Genomic DNA, 26,614 nt, shown 5'->3' with positions numbered 1-26,614 from the left:
TTGGCCCTGCTTGTGGACATGTGCGTTGAGTCGATGAGAGGAAAGAGGGTTGGGTTGGAGACTCTCCTGATGTTATGCAGAGCCTGGGGCTAGAGACGGGGCTTGGTTGCCCACCCCTGGGGGGCTGATGAAGACACACCAACACCTGTGCCTTCCATGTGGCCGAGCAGACCTGTAGAAAGACATGCAAAATGAGATCATTATATACATGAAGACAGTAAAATTCTGGGAGCTGGATGGTGTCTCTGCTCTACACTTACCTTCACTTTCTTTGAAACCACAGCCTTCCTGGGACATCGTTACACAAAAGCAATAACTCTAAGGGAAGGGGGGGAACACTAAAGCTTTGGTGTTAATGGAAGACTCAGACCTGAAGACAAAAACGCATACCAGGCTTGGAGACTCTGTAGCACGCTGCCAGCAACAGGCCCTGCTTGAAAGGAAAGTACCTATCTCAGCATGCAGTCAAGAGAAATAATAAAACTCCAGTCATTCAGAGGCAGGGAAGAGGAGAAAAACACTCATAAATGTGCTGGTTTATGTTTCTCCTGAGCTTTGAATATAATTTTTCTCTCCTGCCCAGATATTACTCACAGAAGCACAGGATACCGTACCTGGGAAAAAAGTTGGATGGATGGAAATGATCTCTGGGGAGAAGGAGAGAAGGAAGGGAGCAGCCACATATTCCTCTGTGTGCCTTTCTCACCTTGCCCTTTCTCTGAGCCTGAACATACAAATGAAAGAACTGGGAAAAAAAAAAAAAAAAAAAAAAAAAAGAAAGAAAGAAAGAAAAAAAGAACCCTTGGGTCTAGCCTAAGGCGAGGGGGAAGCTTTCCACAGCCGTCTGGTGGGTTCAGGGAGCTGACCCCACAGCTCCACCATCTCCCGGTGCTCCCACTCTGCAAGAAGCTTGATTTCTCCCATAGGCACCAGAGAAATGATTTTCAGCATATTTTCCAGTCTCAAAATGAAAGAGAAAAAACTGAGGTACTAATGAAAGTATGCTCATAAACAACACTGAATGGGAAAGGCTATGTTTGCTATGGCTTTAAAAATAAAAAATGCAGTTCTTCCAAGCACTTCTGAAGCCTTGAGTTGGACTTCACAACACCCAGAGGTGTCAGGTGAAGGAACAGCCCCAGTCCCACCATAATAAGGTGGGAAAATGAGGTGGACAGGGGATTTTATGACATGCCTGAAATCACAAGGGGCAGGTATGGGATCAGGACTCAAAAGGCAGCCTTTCCTCTATGGTACACTGTTCTCAGAAGCATGGCTCATTTATTTCAATTAATACAGTTTTATGAGGGCTCCCCTGCCTCCTTTTTCTTGGCATGAACTGCTGCAAAGACAGTGAATTAAAAGCACCAAAGGGCATAATTTTTATTTAGTGTTTAAAGAAGACATTTCCATAAAAGCAGAATATGTGAAATTTGCCCAGAAGAGTGCATTTAGAAACAACCTAAAGGATTAGAACAAAAAAGAAATGTCTTAAAAATCTTTTTCTGGGAGAAGGCTGACCCAACAGTTCAGATCTAGAGTGGTCTTTCTGTGTAATACCAGTCACGTGCTTCAACTGGGACTGGTTGCTGTCACAACATCCTCTCAAGCACTGCAGGAGCATGGGTATCTCCAACCACATGAGATGAAACATTTTAAAAAGCATAAAGCTAATGCACATAATCCACTGCCTCTTTATTTTCTCTTCAAAAACACGCAAGCTGGGATTCAGTTCACCTGCCATGTGCTGTCTGAAGGCTTATCGCACAAACTTCTTTCCTTCAATGGTGCCACCCAGAATTACTCTTCCTTTAGCCCATTATCTCTACCTGATGGCATTTGCTTAACAGGTGCTGATGTGCTTTGTCCCAGCCAGCTTCTGCCCTGAGAACAAGATGGTGTACAATGTTTGCAAAGGCACATCGCTCTTTGCTTCTTATAAAGCATGTCCAACCTCAAAATCATTTTTAAAAATAACCCAACCTGACCACATCTGAGTAATAATATTCAGTGTTTGTGCAGCTCCAGTGTTTGGCGTGACCATGCAGAATCTCTCTGATGTGGCTAGGCTGTGTGATGACAGAAACTGCCAGGCAAGCTAGGGAGTGGACAAGGTGCAGAATGGGCCATAACCCTCGCTTAAAATACTTGCCTTGCAGGAACTACCTGGAGCTCAACAGAGACAAAACTTTCCTACAATTAGATCCCCCACATTGTCTTCCACACGGTCTATTTTGGTGGGAATTGCAGCACTGAATGATGCTGAGATATTCAGCAAATGACCTTGTATAGTATATACAAGGTAAATGTGAGATGTTCCCTGTGAGACAGAATTGTGAAGTTTTTAACTTTGGCTTGGAATGACTTCTTGTTAAAATGAGTTTTCATACTTTGAGTTCAGAAAGGAAAAAAAAAATAAAGAGAAAAAAAAAAAAGCAACATGGCTTGGCTTTGTATAAAATTTATAACCCCAACTGAAACAATACCATTTTCATTTTTTTGAATTTTTGCAGTGCCAAAATAATAATAACACATCTTTCACTGATAAGTAGCAGAAATGCTGAAATGACAATGAATGGGGGAAAAATGACGTTTGTACTCCAGATGAAAATGTTTCTAACATTGTTCCACTACTGACTTGCACCGCCCAGCAGCAGCAAGCTCCCCGTTTGCTCTGGTTTGGAAGCCAGGAGCTGGATTTTGCTTACCTGTTGTGCAGGCCTCTGAAAGTAGGGTATTAAGTACTCCTTCCATCTGAGTTTGTAGACCGGTCATTAAGAATAATTGCTAATGGATGGTCTCCATCCAAATCAAACCTGTTGCAGTCCTCCCATACTTCAGACTGATGAAGACCTCAACTCAATTTTCTGTTTCCAAACGTCGTCCTGAATGCTATCGCCGTGTGCAGCAAAATGTCACTGCAATGTGATAATTTGATGATGATATTTCTGAAGTGCTGGGCTGCACAAAGTAATAATCTTTGGTTAAACCATAATCACAGCACTGCAAACCATTGGTTAATCATGGAAACTTCATATTCAGTGTGGTCTCCTGTGCTGTTCCAAGATGTTATGAGAAATGGCCATAAGCAGGCTGACAGGAATGTATTTATGCTGTTATTCACATCTTGTGGCATGCACACCACATGCCAGAGGTCATTGGATTTTGGTTTGTTTTGAAAAGCAGGGATCATGAGCAAAACTCAGTGCTTGAAGATGTAGAGGTTTGCAGCCCTCTGTCTTCTTCCACTAGGAGAAATGAGGTGCCATGTCCAACTTCATTTAAGTAAATTGCACTCTCCTTTACCCATGATTTCTTCCAGGCTGGTGTCATGCCTAGAGGTGGTGCTACAAGGTGCAGGTGCTGCTACCGCGTTCTGCAGATAGCAAAATGCTGCCTGACTCATACAAGGACAGCCCATGTCCAGCTCTGCTCTGTCTCTGCTCTGTACCACTGGGCAACACCCCCAGCTTTCAGACACTGACATCCTGGGGACATGGTATCCTCAGATATTCCCTGAAGCAGCATTTTGGCCAGCTGAGCTGTCCCCTGCTTCTCCTCTCTGCTGGGACATGCACGCACAAACCCCACCGAGATGTCTCAGCACTGAAGACGCAGCACAGAGACCTGCCTCTTGCCTGGGTGGTTCCTGAGCAGCTGTTTTAGCTATGACATAACTGCTTTTAAACTTAAATATATATATATATTTCTGAGCTGGAAACATATGGATCATTTCATAAAAAAGCAAGAGCAAGCTGTAAGCTGGCCGTGGAGCAGGTAGTGGACACAGTGGAATTGCAGAGTACACACAGCATCCCGTCAGCCCCGTCTTCTGCTCAGCTTTCACTCCTTAGGGGTCTGATCCTGCTGTCCTTTCTCAAGCAATAACCTCATCCGTGCCATCAGGGTCTGCTGTTTCATCTGCTGGTAGCCTGGCTGGAATGTGTTTGCTTTGGGAGTGATTGTGTGCTTTGCTGGTGGGCCCTGAGGACAGATAAAAGGTAGTGCCCAGCTCAGCAGAGCAGTTTCTATTGGGGTGAATGAACTCATTAGTAAAATATCCCTTTAGAAAGCTGGGTGTTTTGCAAAGCCAATGTAGGTTAGACCTCTTCAGGGCAGGTGGAATTGAAGCATGACCAGGCTCAGCTCAAACCCGTTTCATGCTTGTTGTCTGCTGCCCTGTGAAAACATGTTTCTTTCTGATGCCAGCTGGGGAAGCCTGAGAGAGTGCAAAAATCAGCCAGGCTGGGCCTGGAGGTCTGGAATCTCACAACAGTCAGAGGATGCCTGTCTTGCACAGACAGTGTTGCTGCAGCAGGTCCCACAGAAGCTCTGTGATACTGGATCTGCACCTGAAATTCTGACCCCCCTCAATCCCCCCCCAAAAAAAGATGGAAAAGTCTTGCTGTAAAACCTGATTATTTTCTTACTGATATATGCAAGGAGGAAGGAGGGATTTTGTCAAAAGCAAACATACAAACCAATAATAATAATAATAATAATAATAATAATAATTTAAAAATCCTGTCTGGGCATACATCACCAGTTTTCTGGACCACAAACTTTTCTTTGTCAACTTCCCTCCCTGTGAATGATGACTGGAAGCTCCCTCTTGCAAACAGCCCTCTGAATTAAAGGTCTCTCCTTGAAGAGCATCCCCCCTCTCCCGAGGTCAGGGGGCTGGAGGCATCTCAGGCACGTGAGGGTAGGTGCACGGGCATCTGCCACTTCCCTCCTACCTTGTAGAGCAGCTTCCCAGGCAGCAATAAGTGGCCCCTTCTTCCAACCCAGGGACACTGGGGACAGTAAAACAGACAGCACTGACAGTAAAACAGACAGCACTTTATATCTGCTGAGTATAAAGTTGTGGTCTAAACCAAGAACGGGTGGTGCCAGTATGTACTGAATACCGACCGTGTAATATCTTTGTGTTAGGAAACACAATGACTAAGGGAGCTTGGGAGAAGTCATCTCGACACCTGTTGAAATCCTCCTGCTGGCACTGAGCAGCCTCAGGTTTGTAGGGGCAGACTCACGAGCCAGGCATCCAGTGCTCCGTTAGGAGACGAGCAAGTGAAGAAAGCCTCGCGCAACCAGCAGCCCTCAGGAAGGAGCCATTTCAAAAATGCGCTGGGAAATGTTTCAACATCACTAAAAAGGATTTGCTTGGAAGTCTTACGCTGCTGTCAGGTATTGCAGCTCCAAAAGATAATTAATTAGTCTGCAGTTAATTCGTTCTGCTTTTAGATTAAGGATTGCACCATGGAGTTGCTGTCCTGTAAGCTCAACATTCTCACTTAAGGGCGCTCTGGCATCAGAGATCAGAGTAAGTGAGTGGCTTGGAAAGGAATTCATGCTAACTCCAGAGCCAGAGACTGTGCAAAGAGCCATCCCAAGCTGTCCTGTGCAAAATCAGAGAAAATGGGTGATTCTCCAGTCCAAAACCACAGTGTTCCTCAAGCCTAATTCCAGCACAAGGGAATTAGGCCACTTTAGGTGCAAGTGGCCAAGGGCATGTGCAGGAGAGGGGCAGCCCCAGGGGCTGCCGGGCAGCGTGGATCCTTGGCAGGGGATAAAGCTGATGGGGACAGCAAAGCACATGGATCACCAGCCCTGGTGAGCTTGAATCTCCAGCATGCTGCCCCGCAGAGAACCTTTAGCCTCTACATCTCCTGTTTTTCACTTGCACTGTAATAGTGGGATCTGCTGCAGCTGTCAGTGTCCGCATCCCCACATGCTTGGCTCTAGCACTAGGACTGGAGGTCAGACCCAGATGTGATCTGCACCATAACCTGTGGCATGCCATTTGTCTTTTTGGCTATCAGGGATTGGTGTGATATTAATTTTCCCTATAAACTGCATGCTCTGTGTAAGGATGGGGCATAGCTGTTGAAACAAAATTGCTTTAAGTTACTGCAAAAGCAACAAAATAAGCACTCCAAATTTATTCCATATAAATGCTGCACCTATACAGTGAAAGTCTTCATTTATCTCTATGCAATTAGATTTGGTTTCCACCTTTTTTACAGGAGTGTTTTAGTCCAGAGAGAAAAATGAAACACATACAACAGCAGGAGGCCACAGTCAGAAACACTCCCTTCATCCAGGGAAGAAAGGGCTCTTACATTGTGAAAGGGAGCCTCCTGTTGTTTTCCAACTGGCATTTTCTGGCCAGCTGAAAGCTAAAATAACCCTCCTTTTATGCTTGTGATACTGTGATCTAATAGCTAAATGGATTTTTAGTACAAAGCATAATTTCCTCCTTCGGTTTCACTTATCACTTAATGGAAAGGCCCCCTAATGTACTGATCACCAAAACATTCTGCTTATATCCCAGGTAGGAGCTGCTCAATGGAACTGAAAAACAGATTGCCTTATAGCACTGCACTTATTTAATAACAACAACAATAATTATTATTATTATTATTATATCTTGCAGCCTGAACCTGCTGCATGCTCACAGTGTGCATGCAGTTTCAGAAGGCCATCAGCAGGAAGGTACAATTAATTTCTGCATAACACACGGTTGGTGTCTCCTCCCGTTTTGCTGAAAGGCAGGCACTGTTTCCCAGCTCTCCCCACTGCAGCAGAAGCATCGCCCCTCTGATGGGGCAACCACCGCAGGTGCAACACCACTGAGACGGGGGATGGAGAATTGCCTTCTCCTCGGGGCATTCAAGTAATGCATCTGAAAAGGGAAGCTGCAAGACTGCACGTGTTTCACTATGGAAAGAAAATACCTTCTTGGATCTAAAATCAAGAACTTTGTGGAAAGAAAAGTCCTGGAAGCTCACTGGGTTCATATCTTCCATTATTGGTCCCTATAAAGAAATGTTCCTGCTCTTTGCTCCACTAGTCACAGGAGACTCTTCTGACCAAAGACGGGCATGTGCTTCAGCTTCTTGCTTCACCCAGCGCTGATGTTAACAGCCATAAATTAAGATTTCACTAAAATAATAATTTTTTAAAAATAGGAAAGAAGTAAAACAATTCATTGTTTTGGGAGAAAGTATCCCTTGAGCCTAACTAATGAAAGTCAAACAGCGTTTGAAAAGCAGGACACTGAAGCTAGCCTGAACTCACAGAACATTAGCATTGCTCTGGCAAGAGAACAAGTGATTTTCTGATAGATGCCATAACAATGCTGCAATTTCATAAAAAAATATCTAAACTGAAAGTGTAATATCACCCTCCTGTTTGTACCCTCCCTGTTGCTCTTTCATCCTCTTATTGTTAGCTTTTTAAGTATTGTCTCTCTTAGGTTTTAAATACGTCGTTAGCATGATTTGCCACCAATATTTTTGGCTTGAAGAAGAATATTTTTTTCCACCAGAGACCGTAACAAAGCCAATTTTTAATGTGAGGGAAATCAGGCTTCAGCGATAACTCCACACTCGTGATGGTTTAAGTGGGAAAGCTACAGAAAAGCACTTGATACTAGCAGAAGAATAACACCTGGAAACCTGATGTGAGGTGGGAGGTATACAAAAAAGTATCCTTGCCTGTGGGGAAAAGCCTCTGAACATTTTGTAAAGGATGACAGAGGTGAAACAGATCTGTCTCTGCCCTACTCCCACCTCTGAAGGGCACCACCTGCACCTAGAGATGCTGTAAGAAACGAATCTCCTCCAGATCATAAAGCTGGCTTTAACACCCGAGGGGAAAAAAAAAAAAAAAAAAAAAAAAAAAAAAGAGTTGATTTGTCTTGATTGACTGTGGAGCACTCAAAAAAACGCTGCAATTTCTTTCCCTCCCAGCCCAGGAAAACCATAGCAGAGGGCAGGAGCCAGCAGCCCCACGCCTGGCCTGTTCCCTTCACATTTCTCCTTGTGAAACTCCTACTGCCATAGTGCCATCTACAGACAGTTACAGAAATCAGAGGTTCTGGTTGCTGCTGAGAAAGGCAGGGCTTAGCGTTGTCTGAAGATTCGTCTAGTTTTATTGCAGTAATAATTGTTGCTGCCTGTACAGCAGCCCTTAGTTCTGCATTGTGCTCCAGTGATCTGACCCCACGCCCCACTGAAGCCACCTCAGAGACATCTGCCGGGCTCGCGGCTGTCAGCATTAGTCTCATCCTGATTTTGTGGTTTGGGGATCTCGGTGTAGTTAACTTGTTATTAGCATAAAGGTGCTGACAGAGCACCCATAGCAGCAAAAAGCTTCAGACACTTGAAAGCGTGGCTCCAGGGACAGTGGTACCTGAACTAGAAAATACTATTAAACTCCTGCAGTAACTACGTTTTCCCTAAAAACAGTGCAGAGAGAGAGAGAGAGAGAGCAAACACTTGCTGCTTGTTCTGGTATTTTAACGTCATTGTATCTCTGTGACAACCTGAAGAATGGCAAGCATTTTGAAGGGTAAAAAAGGGATGGCACACAAGTGAAAATTAAAAATCTGGGCACACTGAAGAGAAAAATAGCACGCTGTCTTTAAACCACCAGCCTTGTGAAGATGATACAGGTTTAATTCCGTATTTCCAACTGTACCACAGACAGTGCAGGACCTGGACTTTTGTGCCTTCATTTCCCTGTTTCTTATATAGAAAACTGACTTATATAGTGACAATGACTCCTCCACTCTTTTTATCTCTTCTTTTTTGCCTTCAGATCTCTGTGTGGTTGGTCAGTACCTCACCCACGGCTTGCACTGTTACAAAAGTAATGAACAATATAAATGAAAAAAAAAATGCAATTGGCTCTCCTCATATCAAAGGTTTACAGAAAAATATTTTCTTTTACTCCCAGCAGAACAGATTTACAGGCAAAATTAAGCTATTTAGTCAAAAGCAAATTATGAAAACCGGAGATAAAATTGATTATTGTCTTGCAAGCACTAAAACATTTCTTAACCATAAGGCCAAAGGACTCTGATGGCCAAATATTTATTTTTCACTGTAGCTGTGCATCCCAAGAAGTTAAAGCTAGCTTAAACAGAAGGCAACAAAATGCAGATCTCCCTCAGTTGCTGCATAAGAACAATACATTCATTTTCCATACATCCATTAAAGAACTATTATTAAAATTCCCAGTGAAAGGATTTTGAATTGAAAACATATTTTAGGTCATTTGGAAATCAAAGACAATAACAACATCACCAAAATCCCACTGACAGGTTGGTTTTGTTGGGGAAAGGCTCATTCTTCTACAACTGTATCTTGTCTAACAAAAACAGGTCCACAAATAAATACCTGCAAGTTTCTGTAGGTCAGAGTGCAGGGGGACATGGTAAAAACATCTGGAGATGTGATTTTTGAGCCTGGTTGTGACAGTGAGGCTAACACGGGTGGAGGCTGCTGTAGATGGGCACCTCGAACATTAAAAGCTGGGCAGTTAAAAGTGAGTGGATGAGTGGATGTAATACTGGAAAATCACTCCCTCAAGAGGCTCTACTAACACTGGTGTTGTGGAGTCCAGCACTAAAATAAAAATAAAATTAAAATAAAATAAAATAAAATAAAATAGAGCTAAAAGGAATGGTAGGGATTTTTTCTTTCTTTTCAGTATTTTTGTAATTTTAACTATTCCTTACAAGTCATCATTGAACAAATACTCATTTTCCAAACATCTCTCACTAAAATATGGCAGTACAAACCATCTACTAAGCAGTTACAAAGAGCACACAGCAGACTTTAAATTACCATTTGCTTTGGACTATGTGTGTTACAGTGAGGTAATAAATCACTCCCTAAACAGGTCTGTCTCTGAGACAAAAATTCAAGCCTCTGACATTCGTGTGCAGTTATTGACTTTGCTCCAAAACCCCGTGTGTGTGCAAGTGACATATAAATATGAGTCCGACAAAATGATACTTCCCCATGTGCAGACGTTACCCTCAGAGAATTTTTCCTAAAAAGCAACAAAACCTATGGGACAGATCCTGCTGCTGAATCTCCCCCAAATCAAAGCAAAGATGGATGTGAGGATCTGGCCCTCACGGAGAGTCTGGAGTATGGCTTGGAGATGGATCGGGAGGAGTGATGGGGCGTGGAGAGAGCCTCCTGCCCTGACACAGGGAGTCTTTGTGGATGAGATGAGCAGAGTATGGGCCCATGCATTCTTCTGGGGTGAAGAGCTCAGGGCTAGGACGAGGGACGTGGAGGAAGGGGGTAGATGTGCAGCAGACCCACAGGGGAACTGTTCCCATCCTGTCTGCTGGTGTGGGGCTGAGTCCTGCTGATGAGACTTGTCCCATTGCACCCCCGTGCAAGGCAGGCTGCAAAGGATTTCTACCACGGCACTGCTCTGATTTGGCCTCCTGCAGCAAGCCAAGGGCCTGGTGCAGTCATCAGAAAGGCTCCCCACAGCACCAGCTCATCCCCTTCCCAGGAAGGTATCCCCAGCATCAGAGGGGCTGAGACCCTCAAAGGTGAGGAATAAATTCTTCCCACGTATTTTCTCCAGTGCAAGGAAATACTGCAGGCCACAGATGTGACACTGCTGTTAGAAAAGTGAGAAGATGGCTGTGTTTTACCATCAGCTCCGAGGTATAATTTCCTGTAATTGTGCAGCGCTTTAGAGGTGCTTGTGAACTTGGGCGGATAGCTCCTAACTAAGTTGATGAATAACCCAGGACTGACTCATCTCCTAAACAGACCGAGCGCTGAAGGAGGGAGCGTGCAGAAAGGTTTTGCCTTCCATTAGCAACACTATCCAAACAACTGACCCTCTCCCTGAGAGATTAGTTCACAGCAGGTGAACTGTAATCTGCTCTGATCGGCAGGCAAGGAGAGCATTCATTCCAGCTGCAATGCAGCCTGAGCTTTTCTTCTCTCTCTCTCTCTCTCTCTCTCTTTTTTTTTTTTTTTCCACACATTGTGAGCTCCCAACAAAGGGCTCCAGCTATCAGATCAAGCAAACATTTTGCCACTTATTTGCAGAAATGGTTCTGGTCCCGAGTTGGGATGGTAACCAGCTAAAGATGGGCTGATAGGTATTTTTTCCTGGCATCACCTCCAGCACTTTCTCTGCTGGAAAATGGTCATTTGCTAATGTCCAGAACAATAGGCAAACTTTTGATCAGGGTCAATTTTGTGCTGAGAAGCTGTTGCCAATTTATGATGCTCAGGATAATCTGCTGGAAACTATTATTTGAACATTACATGGTATTACCATCCATCTGATGCACTCAGTTGCCAATTGAAGGACATTTTCCACAAAACAATCACACCACCTCTAGATTTCTGGTTCAGACCCACAAGAGAATCCTAAAAAATATCATTAAAAGATAAGCTTAAATTCCCCAATTTGCCATATATTAGAGCTCATGGACTCATTAGTTTTTATGGCAGTTATATTTCCCTAAAACCAGCGGCAGTAAACTCTTCATTACCTCACAGCCAGTAGCCGTCCATCCCTCCTTTCCTGTTTCTTTCTCTCTCTTTTTGGCCAACAATCTTATCACTTCCCTCCTTGCTAATGTCAATACCTCTTCTCTGCAGGTATCAATCAGCCTTTTCTCCCAAGACTGAATACCTGACAAAACCAAGATAGACTCAGAGTGATTGCTCTCAGCTAAGATTTAGTTTGAAGGCAGTGGCTTGTATTTTTGGAGTGAGAAAGCTCTTGAGTGTTTGAAAAGTTAGCTGTTTGGGTTGGTGTGTTTTTCTCCTCTCCCACCTATACCTGCAGGTCTGATTAAAGGCGTCACCTCTGCTCGCACATACAGCTTTGCTCCCCAATCCCCTTTACTGCAGCAGGGGGTGTCTACCAGGGATGGTGCCAGCTCTTGGCCCCAGGAGATTCTGCAGTTTGCAATCCAGCGTGGGCCCAGTTTACCAGGCTAGAGTCACGTACGGCTTGAAGAGACATCTCGTGGCCATATCCCATACTGCAAAGAAGCTATTTTGTGCATCCAGCATCGCTTGAGTGCAGAGGGGACAGGAACACCCTGTGTGTAATGACTAGCCACAGCAGGCCACAGAGAGCAGAGGACACCAAAACACACACTGTGCACCTAATTCAGCACCCCGCCATTCTCTTCAGGTGTCTTCAGAGCATGAAGAAATTGGAGACAGGGACATATTATGTTCCTGTGTATTTAGCTGGGACTCCTATGTATGTAGAAAGAAACAGCTTGGTGAGGGATGGCAGAAGTCTGCAAAACCCTGAGACACTGGGGAAGTGAGCAGCAGCACACCGTCCTCATGCACAGGACTCAGAGCCACCAGGTGAACCTTTGGGAGCTATGTTCAAGCAGGAGGAGGAGGAGGAGATTCCTCTGAGCCTTCCTCCTGGTGAGTGTCTCAGGAGAAGGAAGCGGAGGGCTGCCCGGATGAGCTAACCTGGGAGTGGTGAGCCTCTTGTTGCTCTGTGGCTTGTGGCAGCCATGTAATGAAAGCCTCACTGCCCGTGGCTTCCTTGCCAGGGACATCTGGCCAGCCAGACCCACAAACTTCCCCTCGGCGCATCCAGCACTTGGCGTGGGGCAGAGTCTGTGGCAATGCAAGGCAAGAGTGTTGATTTGGGCTTTCAAGCTGGTTCATCCTCTCGCTGCAGACCTTCCTCTCCTGTGTGACCCAGCGGTGGGCAAGAAGGACCACAGAGGGCTGGGTGCTGGGGGATGCTGTGCTCAGGTCCCACCACTGGTTTGCCGTGCCCCAGCTGTGTCCCCAGGGGCTGTTAGGACCTGCTGGAGGCCCAGATCCACCCCTGGCCAGGAGAGGATGGGAGGCAGGGGAGCTCTGGTTTCACCTCCTGCAGGCCTTGTTCAGTCCTCATCCCCACCAGAGCATGGCGAGGCACCCAAAGATGTGTCCACCCCCAGTTTGAAGCCTGGTCCCACTGCCCCACACGTGCTGCTGTGTGAGCCATGCCCCAGACCTTGGGAGATGCACTGCACAGCCCACGGCTCGGTAGGAAAGGGGTTTAAACTAATCTTTGTTGGTTCCTGCTAAATGCTTCCTCCGTGATTAGCACCAGAGGTGATTTTGATAGCAGGATTCATTGTCAAAATAGCTTATAAAACAATTCCATAAAACTGTGTAAATCTTGTGTTGATCTTGCGTTTTACAAGGAGTCTTAAAGCCATATATCCCAGCACCATTTACAACGTTGTTGCAGGTGTGGGACCAGCCTCAGAAATACAGCTACTACTTAAACTGTGTATTTTATGAGCCTGGGGAAACATCCGTTTGGACTGTAAAAGGTGCTTTCCAGCCCCCTTGCTGCTTTGTGCGAGAGACTGTGCCGCTGCCCATCGGACCTCAGTGCCTCCTGAGGCACAGCCAAGGTGCGGGGACAGCATTCCTTTGTCAGCACACCTTAGCAAAGTTTTCCATTACGTTGAACTTTGGCTTCAGGAGGAGTGGGGCTCCTCAGGCCCAGGTTTCACTGCAGGCTACTGAGCACGTTCAGGCCGCTTACAGGCACGGGGCTGTTTTGCCATGGGCTGCAGCCATCCCTCCAGTGAGGCTTGCAGGCTATTTACTGGTGCTCTGGAGTGCAAGGGAACAGGTGGAAAAGGGAAGAATGAATGGCTCAATCATGTAAATCAGATAACAGAAGGCCTTTAAGTCAGCAACATATACTGCAATCACATAATAAGTATTTAATAAGTATCAGGCTGAGTCCGCTGGGGGTAAGGGAAGAGTCAAGTGATATTTCTCCCCTTGATTTAAAATGTATCAGGATTTTAACCCTGTATTAATGCTCCCATCTGCAGGAGCCCCTGGCATGCCATATTCTAACGGCCTCTGAGCTCTCCTCCAGCTCCCAGCATGACAGTCATGAGATTGCCTATATCATGAGGACTGAGCCCTCATCCCATAGTGTCTATTAAATATAGCACCCATTAGGCATCAAGCCATCACATACCTCTGCTCTGCAGGGTACATGGGCAACCAGCCACCTTGCTGCATTCCAGAAAACACTGCACTTTTCGGCTGGATACATGAGCTCCCCATTTGTAACCTGGGAGGCAGTGAGATGCACTTGGGTTTGAGGTTCAAGGACTCTAGCTTTGAACAAGGTTGTGTTCTTTGACCTTGGCCAAGCTGCTCATTGCTTCCTTTAAGGTGTAATGAGGCTTCTCCACCTGCATCTGACCTGGAAAGAGAAACATGGGCGAGCTGCAGAGCTGTGCCACCATTGTGACATGGGACTATGGGCAGTCCTCTGCCCCAGTGACCCCACCTCATCCTCCTCACTGGATGCCCAGTACCTCCCTTCCCAGCGGATGTGTCTCAGCACCCTCTTATCTCCTGCTCATATTTTCTGTGTAAGACCAAATATTGACACTGTTCAGGAATGCCTCTTGGTGGTGGGCACATCTCCTGACCTTCAAGATAACCCTTGACCTCTCCCCTGATCCCTGAAATGAGCAAGATAAATGCAGGAAAGGGTCACAGCAACACACTTAAAAGATGTTTTACAGCAGATGGAGGGTTAAGCCCAACATATGACTTCTGCATTATAACAGCTCATTCTGAAGGGTCTCAGAGACACAGGGATACAGATGGATGGATCAGTCTCACATCGTCACCCTCCCAATGAACTGAGCTTCTCAAAGCTCTAATTCATGATGTCCCTCAGATTTAACAACAAAGAAAATCGCTCCCTATTTTCCTAAAATAAGTCTCTTAAAATAGCTTCCAGCTTTGGAATTTGACAGCATCATAAACCAGTGTGGTGGCTGTGACTTGTGATGCCTGAAGAGACACTAAGCTGCCCGCCCTGCCCAGGAGCAGGGCCCCAGGGCACAGACACTGAGCTGGTGCAGACCCTGGCATGAACCATCTCCTCAGCTGCCACAGCAAAATCTGGGCAATCAGGCCTCAGATGGTCCTGGAGAGCATCTGGAGGGGCTGGGATCATCTGCAGGTTACACATTTGTACCTGGCACACTAGATTTCTTCCTTAACCAAGTGCTATTAAGATGCTGTCACAGCAAAATTAATAACACAATGTCATATCAAATGTTTTATGTATTAAATTTAGTACGCTAATTAGCCATGATAATACTTTAGAGATGAATTTATGAAACCCCATTTCCTGAAGGCCATATGCGTGTGGCTTCACCAGGACTTGATAAATTCTGGGCTCACACAACAACCCTCCCTTCAGCCAGGGCACCGAGCTGGGGTCCTTCCCCCTCCCCTTGCTATTTACTTCTAGGGGACACGAAGGATTCTGACAGAAGGCTGCTCCACGCGCAAACCTGGCTGAAACCTCCTGCGTGATTCAGCAGGGACTGACAGACAGATGTGGGCAGAGTAATCACGCAACCCCCTGTTTCCTTTGGAAACCAGGCTAAAAATAGGGGACATGCAGTAGAAAACCAGACAGGAAGGCAGGAACGAGTCTATCAATAGCCCCCCACTCCTGCCCTGTTTCCTGCCCATTAGTATCTCTCGGCAGATGTCAGGTAACCTTTAGAAACCCCTCCAAAGAAGCATTCATTTATCAAACACTTCTTAAATTGTGACAGGGATTTGGACCCTATACATGCATGAGCATCCCAGAAAAATAATTATAATAATAAAATCTTTGTTTCCATCCTTAATATTGCCACAGACCACCTGCTTATTTCATATCACATTTTTAGCTAAACTACCACGTTATGCTGATCCACATCTCCATTCCCTGGTTGCTGCCAGGGCGCTGCCTGCAATCTCAAGCAGAGCAGGGGAGAAAACATCTTTAGCAGCAGTGGTCCTTCCAGGATGTTAAGTGCTCAAATTCTGGGTAAGATCAATTTGTTGTATTTACAAGCTTGTCAGCAAGATGTTAGTGACGGTGGGTAGGAGAGTACTGTATAGATTTCAGCATGGCATGTTAGTGTGTTCTTTCAGAGGTGAGAAAAAGAAAATCGTGGGAGAAATGGCTGAGCCCTTCCTTCAGGAGCAGCTGCCGGTGATGGTGTGCGATGCTCACTAGATGGCGAAGGCTGCCTTCCTCCCTGCACAGCGGCCGCCCCGCAACGCTCCGACTGAAGCAACTGGAGATGCTGCTGAGGATGGAGGACAGGGCTTGGATCGCTGAGGGGAGATGCAGGGGAGACGTCTGGAGCCTGCTGGGTGCAAAGAGGAAGAGAGGTATATTGAGGTTCAAAGGGTGGGAAGGTTTTCCTTGAAGAGACAGTGCCAATTTTTGGGGACTGCCCCTTGAAACAGGCCTTTAGGTGAGGTCCCAGATATTGAGAACTGGTGAGGAGAGGCAGAAAGAGAGATACCTCTGCAAGGTTCTCCTGTGGATTTCCTCCAGGCTTCAGGAGTCACCCTCTCTTTTCACCAACAGGTCCAAGCTGACATGCCCCATAGTCATCCCTCGAATCTCTCTAGGGAGGAGACAGGTTGATACAAATGGTCTGTGACCATCTCGAATGCCTGAAGTGCTCCTGGGGCAAAAGGCAGCCTAAAAGAAGACAGCTATCTAACAGAAGTGCTCTGTGGCAGCATCCATGGGCCACAAGAGGTCTTGGTGCAAGATTCCTGCTGCTGTCACGAGCAGAGCCCTGGTAGCAAGCTTCATGCCACCTTCACAGCACCCTTCTGCTGCTGCCCCAAGGGTGTTGGCAGACACAGGATGGCAATAAGGTGACCAAGAGAACAGGAGCATGGCAGAGCCCGATTTAACTCCTTACACAGAGGCTGTAGATGTTAAAACCAAAGAAGTCTCATGACTTGCTAGGTTGGGAGACTCAGCTGCCCCAGAGACATGCAGTCTCTCAGCCACAAGTAAGGAGGCACGAGAGACGACAATGGTCTATGCAGAACACTTGGCTACAAGCCCAAAGTATTCTGAAAAGAATAAAGAGATAGAGAGGAAGCTGTAAGCCAAGCAAGACTGTTTTGAAATGGTTCATCTGCACCAGTGAATCATAAAACAACACAGCAGCTATGAAAGTGAGTTAGAGGAGGGTAATTTCAACCCTGTTTTCAGCAGCTGCCAGCTCACAGCAATGCCCTGTTCTTGCAAGTCATCACTGTTTACAAAGCAAATTTCACACCATTGTAACCAGTCTCTTACACCCTCAGCTCCTCACCCACAAGTGCCAGTATTTCCAGTAACACCAGCCTGAGAGGAAGAAGAAAGCCCTCCATAGACACCTGCCTCATCAGGTGAAGAACCACCTGCAGCATGCTCAGCCCTTTTATTTCCAGGCTGCCCACCAGCACTGCTGGCTTTATTTTGGCCTCAGCTGGTCTGTAACACAGCTCCTCAGCAGTGACAATTAAGCATGAGCATCACAGGTTTTCTGGCTATACTGGGCTGGCAAACCGCAACTCAGCTGGTCTCCTGGGGGATGCTGGCTACCTGGACCCAGCTGTGCTCAAATTCACTTCTGCTCTGTCTGCCCAGGCCATACGAGCACACAGCTAAAGTCTGCAGGCAGGGGCAGAGCGTGTGCATGCCCTCAGGGGCACCCAGCTCCAGCATGAGTGCAGGGTTCATGGAAAGGCAGGGAGCAGAGAACCAGCTGCTGCCAGCTCAGGCAGCCAAAATGTAGCTTGCAGAGTGGAGCATCATCCATCGCTCCCCATGAGATGCCCTCGTGAGGGTGAGAGCTTGTCCACACAAACTTCTCAGCAGCAGCACCACCAAGTCCGCACCTGAGCCTACAGACACGTGCTGACACACACCAGTGATGTGTGATATATGCCCAGACATGGGTATACAGGAGAGCCAACAGGTTTTTTGAACATTGCTCACAACCAGTTGGCACAGACCTAGCCCTGAGGGTAATGCTTAGCAGCCTGAGTGTTGATACTGTTTCCAGGATCCATTATACCCCATCCTACACCTTGTGCAGAATAATGCAAGCAGCCTGCTCTTCAGAAACCCAAGGCTCTTCCTTCCCATCTCGCTGGGATATGGAAATACCTGGAAGGTGGTACTGACATTTTTCCTGAAGCTCTTTTCTGTTTAACAGAAGCAAAGTCACGTTGCTGAGAGACCCCTTAGTAACAGGAAGCAGTTGTCCAGTTTAAAGAACCAGCTAGAAAGCAAACAGCTCTGCCTCCTTTTTAAAGCCCCTCAGGACAATATTTACCTTTCTAAAATATCATTGTGCCACGGCTTTGGGACTTTGCTTGACAAACTTGGGGGTCTCTGAGCAGTTCAAAGTGGGCTTGACCTATAGCTGAGCATGGAAAACAGGAACTGCATATAAATAACTAAATTACAGAGAGATCAATTCTCAGTCAACTCATTAGCAATGCCCGGCGTCTTTAAGTGATAACTCCAGTCTCTAAGACCTTTACGTAATTACTTGCACAAGGCACATTTTACCCTTTGGTTTGCAAGTTTCATAAATGAAGGTTAAGTTTACTTAACCACCCAGGATTTACCAGCCATGTTAAAGCATAAAATGCGCATGCTGCCAGGTGTCTCTGCAGAAACTGCCTTGTTGATTCAGAGACTCCAAGGTTAAATGGTGGCTCCTGAGTCCAAGTTAGCTTCCCACTGGGGAGCAGCAGGATCTGCACTGTAACATTGTACCACAGTTCAGCTGAGGTTGATTTAACAAGGCTTGGAGTTAAGATAGCGGTGATTGCAAAAACCTGAATGGAAATCAGGGGGTTGCCGTGCACCACACTCATAACGGGAATCTTGAGTATGTCACATTACAGTCTGTTTCTCAAAGATGCATTTATGCATTTTTGCTTAACTAGATACCCATTGCTATCCTCCGTCTCCCTATACTATTCATACACATGCACATCTATAGGGTACATGTTTAGGTAGTCTGCATATGTCTTACTCCACACTGTCCATACAAATTCTCAGCTGATGTAAAACAGCACAGCTGTATTAATGATTTGGCAGGTCATATTAGTTAAAGATCTATTTATTTATTTATTCTTTATTTTTTCAGTGTGTTGGGTTTGGTTAATGCTTCTCTGAGAGCATTTTGGGTGTCCTGGCTGTAATCTCCTCCCTCTCACACACATTCAGATAAGTTAAGTTTTTTAGCCACTTTTGGAGCACCCAAATGTTTCTGGCAGAGGAAGGATCGGTGTATCTGCTCTTCCACTGTCTCCCAGCGGAGTGAGGTAGACCACCCCAGTCAAAGATTTGGTTCTTGTGGCCTTTCAGCCATACCATAACTGATCTGTCACTCAGAGCAACTCACTGGTGTTCTGACAACCCCATTATCACCCTCTGATCCTGGGGAAAGTGCACAAAAGCACATGGTAATGTAACCTGCCGCTCCTTTTACCCTGACCAAACAGTGACTTGCACTCCGTCAGCCTCACAGCAGGAGAAAGCTCAAGTTTTCCTCCTTTCCCAAAACTGTAGAGAAGGTTCAGGCAGCTGAACCAGAAAAGCTGAACAGAAAACAAATTCCCACTGCTATCCTATTTTCTTTCTAGAGACCAAAAGAAGATCAATGAATGAGGGTTCTTTCACTGTGATTCCGAGTAAGGCTGACTACGCAGGGAGGTCTACAGTCCTAATGCTCCTGTGTGCAAAAAGTTATGTCCAAACATTTATGTATTTGACATCTTTTGGCAGCTACATCCACTCATCGAATGTTGGAATATCACAGAGAAATTCATATATACCCAGTAATTCCTACCAACAATACAGGAGAGTTCTACTGGGTCTTATTTCTGCCTCCACTTTCCCCAAGCATCATGGAGTTGCGGTTATCACTAAAAGCAGACCTTTATCTCCAGGTTTCAAAATAAATAGATGGCCACCAAAGCAAAACAGATAGATAGCCTCCAAGCCCTGGCTGAAACTTCTCATGGTCAAGGAAAAGAGTCCAAATTATTTTGATGGAGCTTTAAAACTTGGCTTCGTGACTTAACTAGGGCTATAACCTGTCCCCAGGTGCTGCCAGGTTTCTAAGTTATCTGGAAAGGCAGATTTTAAGCCAAGATGCAGCTGAATAGTGAGCGGAGTTTGGCCTCTGCTGATCTGGAAATGTAAGCTCTGCTCACACTGGGCTCTTTGTTACATATTTCATATTATATTTAATAATCTGTAGTTGTTCCTATTATTGTGATTATAGCCACTGATCAAACAGATTTCTTGTATCTCAACAGGATTACAGCATCTCGTTACCATTGATTAACCACATTTATCAACAAAAACTTGATAAATGGTGGGCAGTTATCTAAGAACTGAATTTCCAGTGCAGTCAATGGGGAAAGGTCGGAACTTCCACCCTTTACAGGGTGTTTCTATGCTTAATATTGTTCCCAATGGACTCTTGGTGCAGCCATCATGGTCTAGAGGCACAAACAAGGTAATGTTTGCAAGGGGAGATAGTGTTTTTTGTCAGAACACAAATGGTTGGAAAAAGAAGGTCAATCTTTAAAGCATGAGCCCTTCTTCAAGTCTTCCATAATTAACAATCTCTGACAATTCTTGCAAATCAAGTGCAACTTTAAAGGCAGGTTGGAAGTGGTGGTGCAAATATTTTGTAAAGGGCTTGACAAAATCAGCTATACATTGCAATAACGAACCATTAGTTTTGGGAAATAGTTCAACCTCTGATCTGACATTTTAGCAGCTAAGAGCTCTGGCTAACAGATCCCACTCTGAATTACTCTCTCAGAGCCTTATCAAAAGGAAATGGAGCCTTTTGAAATCACTGGCATCTCTGGAAGACTGGTTTATCAAATTTCCCCCAGTTCAAGCAGAAAAACTCTGTTTTCCTTTGCTCTTTAACCTCTTATTTTAAATGTCATTTTACTTTGAACTGTCAAAAGAGGCAGTGAGGGAAGCAGCTTGCTTACCATCAGATGGAGGTGAAAACTGAAACTTTACCCGTCCTTAGTGAGCTTATCCACATATCAGTGGCATGCTACACCAGTGTGTTTATTTTTGTGACTAGAGAATATCCCTTAACCTCAAAGATCCGAACATTTCTCTGGAATGTACAGACGTTTCGTATCATTTATTTCCCAGTGGTCTTTCCCCACGCCAGTTACACATATGCATACATAAACACACACACTTCTATTCACATTCTCTTGATCACGCTGGCATACACAACCAGACATCAGCTTTATACACACGCACATTCCTATCCACAGCATCAGCCTTATCTAGCCCTCTGTGTAAAACAATTGCACACATTCCTGTAATTAATGTATATATTTACAATGCATATTTGAACATAAATGGGTATGATTTGTGCTGCATTTACTTATAGAAGCCTACATGCACAAAAAAGTACCCAAACTTTTGTGTGAAAATGCACATATATGGAAAACCAAGACTGCATAAGGCACTGACACACACCACTGAGTCCCAGGGCTGCTCAGAACCTTGCTGGATTCCTTCTCTAACCAAAGGAGAGCATTTGGATGGGATCCAAACAACTTCCATCAGCTGAACATTTCAATTTCACTTACCTTTGTCTTGTGTCAATTTTAAGGGGAAAACTACCTACTGGAGGTAATGACCAAAACAACAGACCAGGGTCACCCTCAGAAACCCTATAGCAATTAAGATTCTGTGAAGTTCCTGCAGCATTGCTTTGGTATAACTATATCTCCTTGCCATATCGACTCAGGATCTAATGATTGGACTCCTTTTTCTGTTTGTACTGCTTACCGTGGGCCAGGAACTTCAGCTGGTGTAAATCAGCACAACTCCACCAAGCACATGAAAAATGAGGTGCATAAGTTAAGCATCTGTCTCAATGGCTGATGTTTATCTTTGCTCCCACGGCCTCAATTGCACTTAAGATGAATGTAAACCCATGAAAAAGGAGTTTAATGGGACAAAGGTTTTCTACTGATCATCTGTATGCAGCGAATTTTACCCTATTTGATTGCTAAACCAAGTTTAACAGATGCGCATGTTACAAATAATCTGCCATGCTCTTAGGCGCGTACCACCCCAGGCCACAAAATGTTCACATTAATTGAAATATACAACCAAATTCCAAGCTAGCATAAATCTGCGCTGATGTCAAGTCGTATGGAAATCCATATGATTTGAGGGCTGTAAAAAAAAAAAAAAAAAAAAAAGCCTTCTAGGAAGAGACGCAGCTCAATCTGATTAGTCTATCGCAAAGAAGATTAAGAGGTGACTTCACTGGGATGTCCAAGTACAACTGGAAAAAGAAAATAGCAGGTACAGAACGGGTCTTTAATCTAGCTGAGAAATGCCTAGTGAGATTTGATGCTTGGAAGTAAATGCCAGACAAATTTGAATAAGTGATAAAACAGATTTTTTTGTAACATGGAGTCATCGATCAAAGGATAGGGTGGACCCCATCGTTGAAAGTCTTTAGACCTAGGTCAGATGTTTTTCTTCATGAGATACTTTTGTCTAGCACAGCTAGTCGTGTTCAGCACAACGATAATAATATCAGCTGTTTCAACCTAAAATCATCTAAGGGGCTATGACTATTTATAAGAAGCTAATGAATTAATATCAAGAAGAGCCACTGTAGTATTGACAGGATTAAGTTTACTACAGATTGATTTAACTTCCTCTTGAAAATGCTTGCAGGACTGTGAAGTAAAAAGATAAAAGCTGATAAAATAGAGAACAGAAAGTCAAACTAGTGATCTCTTATCTTCATAATTAGTTATTTACTTTAAAGCCTGGTCAATTGGTTCCTGCAGACACATCAGTTTTAGAGCTGCAAAAATGAATTCTGTTAATTTCCTTCCAATTATAATGCAGGTAAAGAGATTAGTACTCTCAAGCCTGAAAGAAGAAATAGTACTTATCACACAGAAAGAAATCCGAATCCCACAGAATGTTCTGTATCTTGCTAGAAATGCTTTCCTCTGTAGCAAAATCGCTGGTTTTCAATGGATCCCAACCGCCAAGTGCTGTGGTTGCTCCAAGTTAGAGCATTTATCCTAAGAAAGGCCCAGGTGCCAAGTTCATTTAAAAAAAAAAAAAAGTTTCCAAAAAATGTCTTTGCACCATCTGTTCTCTAGCAGTGGTGCATTCCTCAGGCCGCGATGTCATCAGCTTCTCATTATTATTCTTAACGGTTCTTCTAAGTCAATCAAAATCAAAGACAGAACAACAGATTTGGGGTGTTTGTGCTCTGTTTGCACGCTACGTTGTGCAGGAGGTACATACAGTTATTTGGTTATTTCCATCCATGGCTCTTTGGCAGCAGAGCTTGAATTCAGAACCCCAGCTTGTCAAATAGATTGTGATTATAAATTGTAGATGAAAATCTAAAATTGGGATGGGGTGGGAGCGAAACCAGCTCACTCCAGGCAGCTTTCTAATTTGAGCAATCGATTCAAATCCCACCCAGAACCCCCGGTGCAATGCAGGATCCCTGAGCCTCTTGGGAACCAGTCCCATCCTCTCACTGCAGTCCGTGGGATGCTTTGTTGTGACTCTGCTGGAAACTTGGGAAGGTTTTAAGCCAGGGATGTCCCGATCCAGGATGCACACTCACCCTTTGCAGTTTGTTACAAAGAACACTGATGCAGAACGAGGGACTGCTGGTGCCGGGACCGAGCATTGGTTGACTGCGCTTCCGGGAGGGGAGATACCTGCAGAGGAAGAAAAGGTTGAGGGAAGCCGTGTTCCAGATGCAGAAATAAAACCCACTTCCCAGCAGTAAAACCCCAAAGTCCAGGCCTCACAAACACATTATTGGCTTCCCCATGGCTCTGCTCAGCTAACAGCCGTGTGAGTAGCTGCTGCTTTATCTGGCCACACTCCTTAGCTGTGGTTTACTGAATAAACCTGTAGAGACTGGGATTAAGCAGCCAGGGTGGAGGCATAGGGCATTTCCCTGGAATTAGCAGCTGCCTATGGGACTGGCTGGTGGCACCTCGATGCCAGAGAAGGCTCAGCAGCACCTCTAGGACTGGAGGGAGACAGGAGCCAAACTCCAGCTGGGGGAAGAGGCACTGCCCTAGGAAAAGGCGCAGCCCCTGAGGACATTTTTGTGGTATTCACTGGCCCATAGCAGTGATGAATGTTGTTGGATAGAGCCGTGACACGGGGCCTGATGGACCATGCTTCTAGTGCCAAAATGAATGCAGAATAGTCGTGCACATTTTTCCCTAGCAAGCTCAAGCCCAAGGCAGCAGGGTTTCTCCACTATATAGTGCTAGAAAGCTAAAGCAGATAGAAATCATCACTTCAGAGCAGAGACCATGGTCTGCACTTGGCAAATAGGAGGTCTCCAAACACTTAGATGACAACAGTTTGGAGGATAAATAATCCTACTTTTCAAGTCCTTAAATGACTGGAAAGTAGTAATCTAACAAGTGTTTCTATTACAAACTCCTTATTCCTGAGCCCATCAGACATATAAGCATTGAATACTTTACAACACGTAGCTGAACCGTAGCCCCCTGGGGGATCACCACATGGCAGAAAATAACTTGAAAAGTTTGTGAACCCACAGCAAGGTGCTGAACAAAGCCCATCGCAAACCCTCTTTTTAAGAGGTACAAGCCTGATTCAAAGGTTGGCAAACCGTCTGGTTCCCTTCCCTATCCCCCCCAGTTTGTTTTTGATTATTTTGCACGGGGTTCACAAGGGGAAATAAATATGCCTCATTTCACGAGAGAGGGGAAAAAAAATAACAACATGCTTGATGGTACTTGAAAGAAACTTTTTTCTTTCCTTTCAAAAACAACAATTCAAGTAAATTAATAGGTCCAGTCTGATGAGTATGAGTCACTTTGGGTACAAACTAACCACAAAAGCTGGAAATCTGTTTTTAAATTTAGAGAAGGCAGAAAAGAAAAAAAAAAAATAGAAGAAATAATTTGTGGATTTTTTTTTTTTTTAAGTACACACTATTACCAGTGATCAGAAGAGAACTATAAGCTGCCAGCATCAGAGATCGTAAAGTAACCTCTAAGCCATGGCCAAGCAATAAACAGAGCTCTTTAGTGACCAAATAATTACAGAGTTTGAAATCGGAAGATTATAGCGTGTAACTAATGCAGAGAATAAACTCCACTCCACATTTTTTTACTGCTTGATACCCCATTAACTTGAATATTTTTTTCTGTCAATTTGCATAGATTACCCTTTGAAAAATATCTCCCTTACTGACTTCTCAGATTATTTTTTTTAAAGCTGTGATCAGTTGCTGTGTCGCTGTCTACCCATACTCTATTTTTTTCTGTATCTTACTCACAGATATCCTCCGCAAAACATAAACTGATTTGCTGGGGATGTGCATGTGTTTCCTATTGACAGCTGTGGGATCCGTGTGGGTGTTTGTCTGTGATTTACAGACACGCACATGCAGACCCATATGCCCTTAGCACTACTACTCTCTTGAAAACTTTAAGTGATTTCTCCAATATCGTATAGGAAGAGGTATCAGAGACCAGGGAAAACACAGTTCTCTAAAGCGGCAACCCATTATGTTTGTTAAGAGATGTTTCCTTTCAACAGCCCAGAACAGCTACAACAGAGAAAACTGAGCTCCTAAGGACAACTGTAATGTGCATCCCTGGCTTCAGATCACAGTCACTTTAGCAACATACAAAAAGACACGCTAGCTCTTCTCTTCTCTGGCTTAGATCCCGTAGATTTCTCCTCCATGTTCACTGGGTCACTAAAGAAGCTGCAGAATGAAGCCTCCAGCTTTTTGCCAAGTCCTGGAACGGGCAAAATTGATAGCCCAGAAGTGCAACCAGCAAGCTGGCTTTCCTCAGGCTTTCCTCAGGCTCAGCTGCATCTCCCCTCCAGAACGATTTTCCTTTCTTTCCTAGGTTTTTGGATTTATTTCAAAATCATGCACATCCCTAACAAAATCCCTTCCCAACCTCTAAATTCTACAGAGAAAATGTATCTGTATACATATATAGTGGCTTACATACACACTTAATGCAGCTTTGCAAAGAAATAGTCAATGTATGTTGTGAGTACACACACACATATATAAGTTAGGGACAGGACACAGCATTTTCCCTTGCCTCAGCCCCAGAGACAGCTGATGTATTGGGGCTGAAAGATTATGTAGATAAAACCTGAGGCAGCAGTAGGGTGGGATAATTTAGTCCCAAGGGTTAATTGACTATGAATGATGTTAAGATCACCGAACAGCCTAATAGCTTGCAACATGAGCTTTACCTACAAGACACAGTATCTCGTCATGTCGCGCACATTCCTATATTCCTGCATTATGCAGTTTCAATACTGTATGGAATATGGTGCATGTTTTATGCTGTGCATTGTTTCTCATGTATATATTACATCTTGTGTGGCATATTTCAACACATTGTGTAAATTTGCGCGTGAGGAAGGACAGGTCCGGTGCTGCTGGCAGGGGTTCTGCCCTGCTGCCGGCTCAGGACCATTTTCCCCGAATGCAGGAGATGGGCGATGCAATTTTCTGCCTTGGTCCCCGGCTGCATGCAGCTTCCAATTTCCTGAATTTCATCGGTGGCTTAAAACAAAACCCGCGAGAGGATTTCGGCTCTCTTCTTCCCCAGACAGGTGGAGAGACACAGTTTTTTTGTTTGTTTGTTTGTTTGTTTGTTTGTTTGTTTTTCCCAGGTGGGCAAGCAAAAGAGAAACGGGAGTGCCCCGTGGAAGAAATAGAAGTTTTATCCTCCCCCTCCGCCCAACAAACCTGTTACCCAGGGCAAGTGCCCACCGCAGCGCCTGCATTCCCTGTAAACCACCGGCTCCGCGTTTACATCCATGGGCAAGGAGAAATGCGGGGCGGGGGGGGGGGGGGGGGGGGGGGGGGGGGGGG

At 44.9% G+C, this 26,614-nt stretch overlaps 1 long non-coding RNA gene across 1 annotated transcript in view; it reads right to left on the bottom strand.

Moving 5' to 3' along the window:
- Positions 1-12,276: 12,276 nt before the first annotated feature.
- Positions 12,277-26,614, bottom strand: part of LOC118170551 — a 98,592-nt gene continuing 84,254 nt past the window's right edge. The window contains exons 2-3 of the long non-coding RNA XR_004752772.1: positions 23,336-23,432; positions 12,277-14,043 (exon numbers count right to left, since the gene is read on the bottom strand). This is a non-coding gene — a long non-coding RNA (uncharacterized LOC118170551). The remainder of the gene's footprint in view (positions 14,044-23,335; positions 23,433-26,614) is intronic.

This window comes from Oxyura jamaicensis, chromosome 8 (genome assembly GCF_011077185.1).
Source record: "Oxyura jamaicensis isolate SHBP4307 breed ruddy duck chromosome 8, BPBGC_Ojam_1.0, whole genome shotgun sequence".
Classification (NCBI taxonomy): Eukaryota; Metazoa; Chordata; class Aves; order Anseriformes; family Anatidae; genus Oxyura; species Oxyura jamaicensis.
This window is presented reverse-complemented; position numbering and strand designations above follow the sequence as displayed.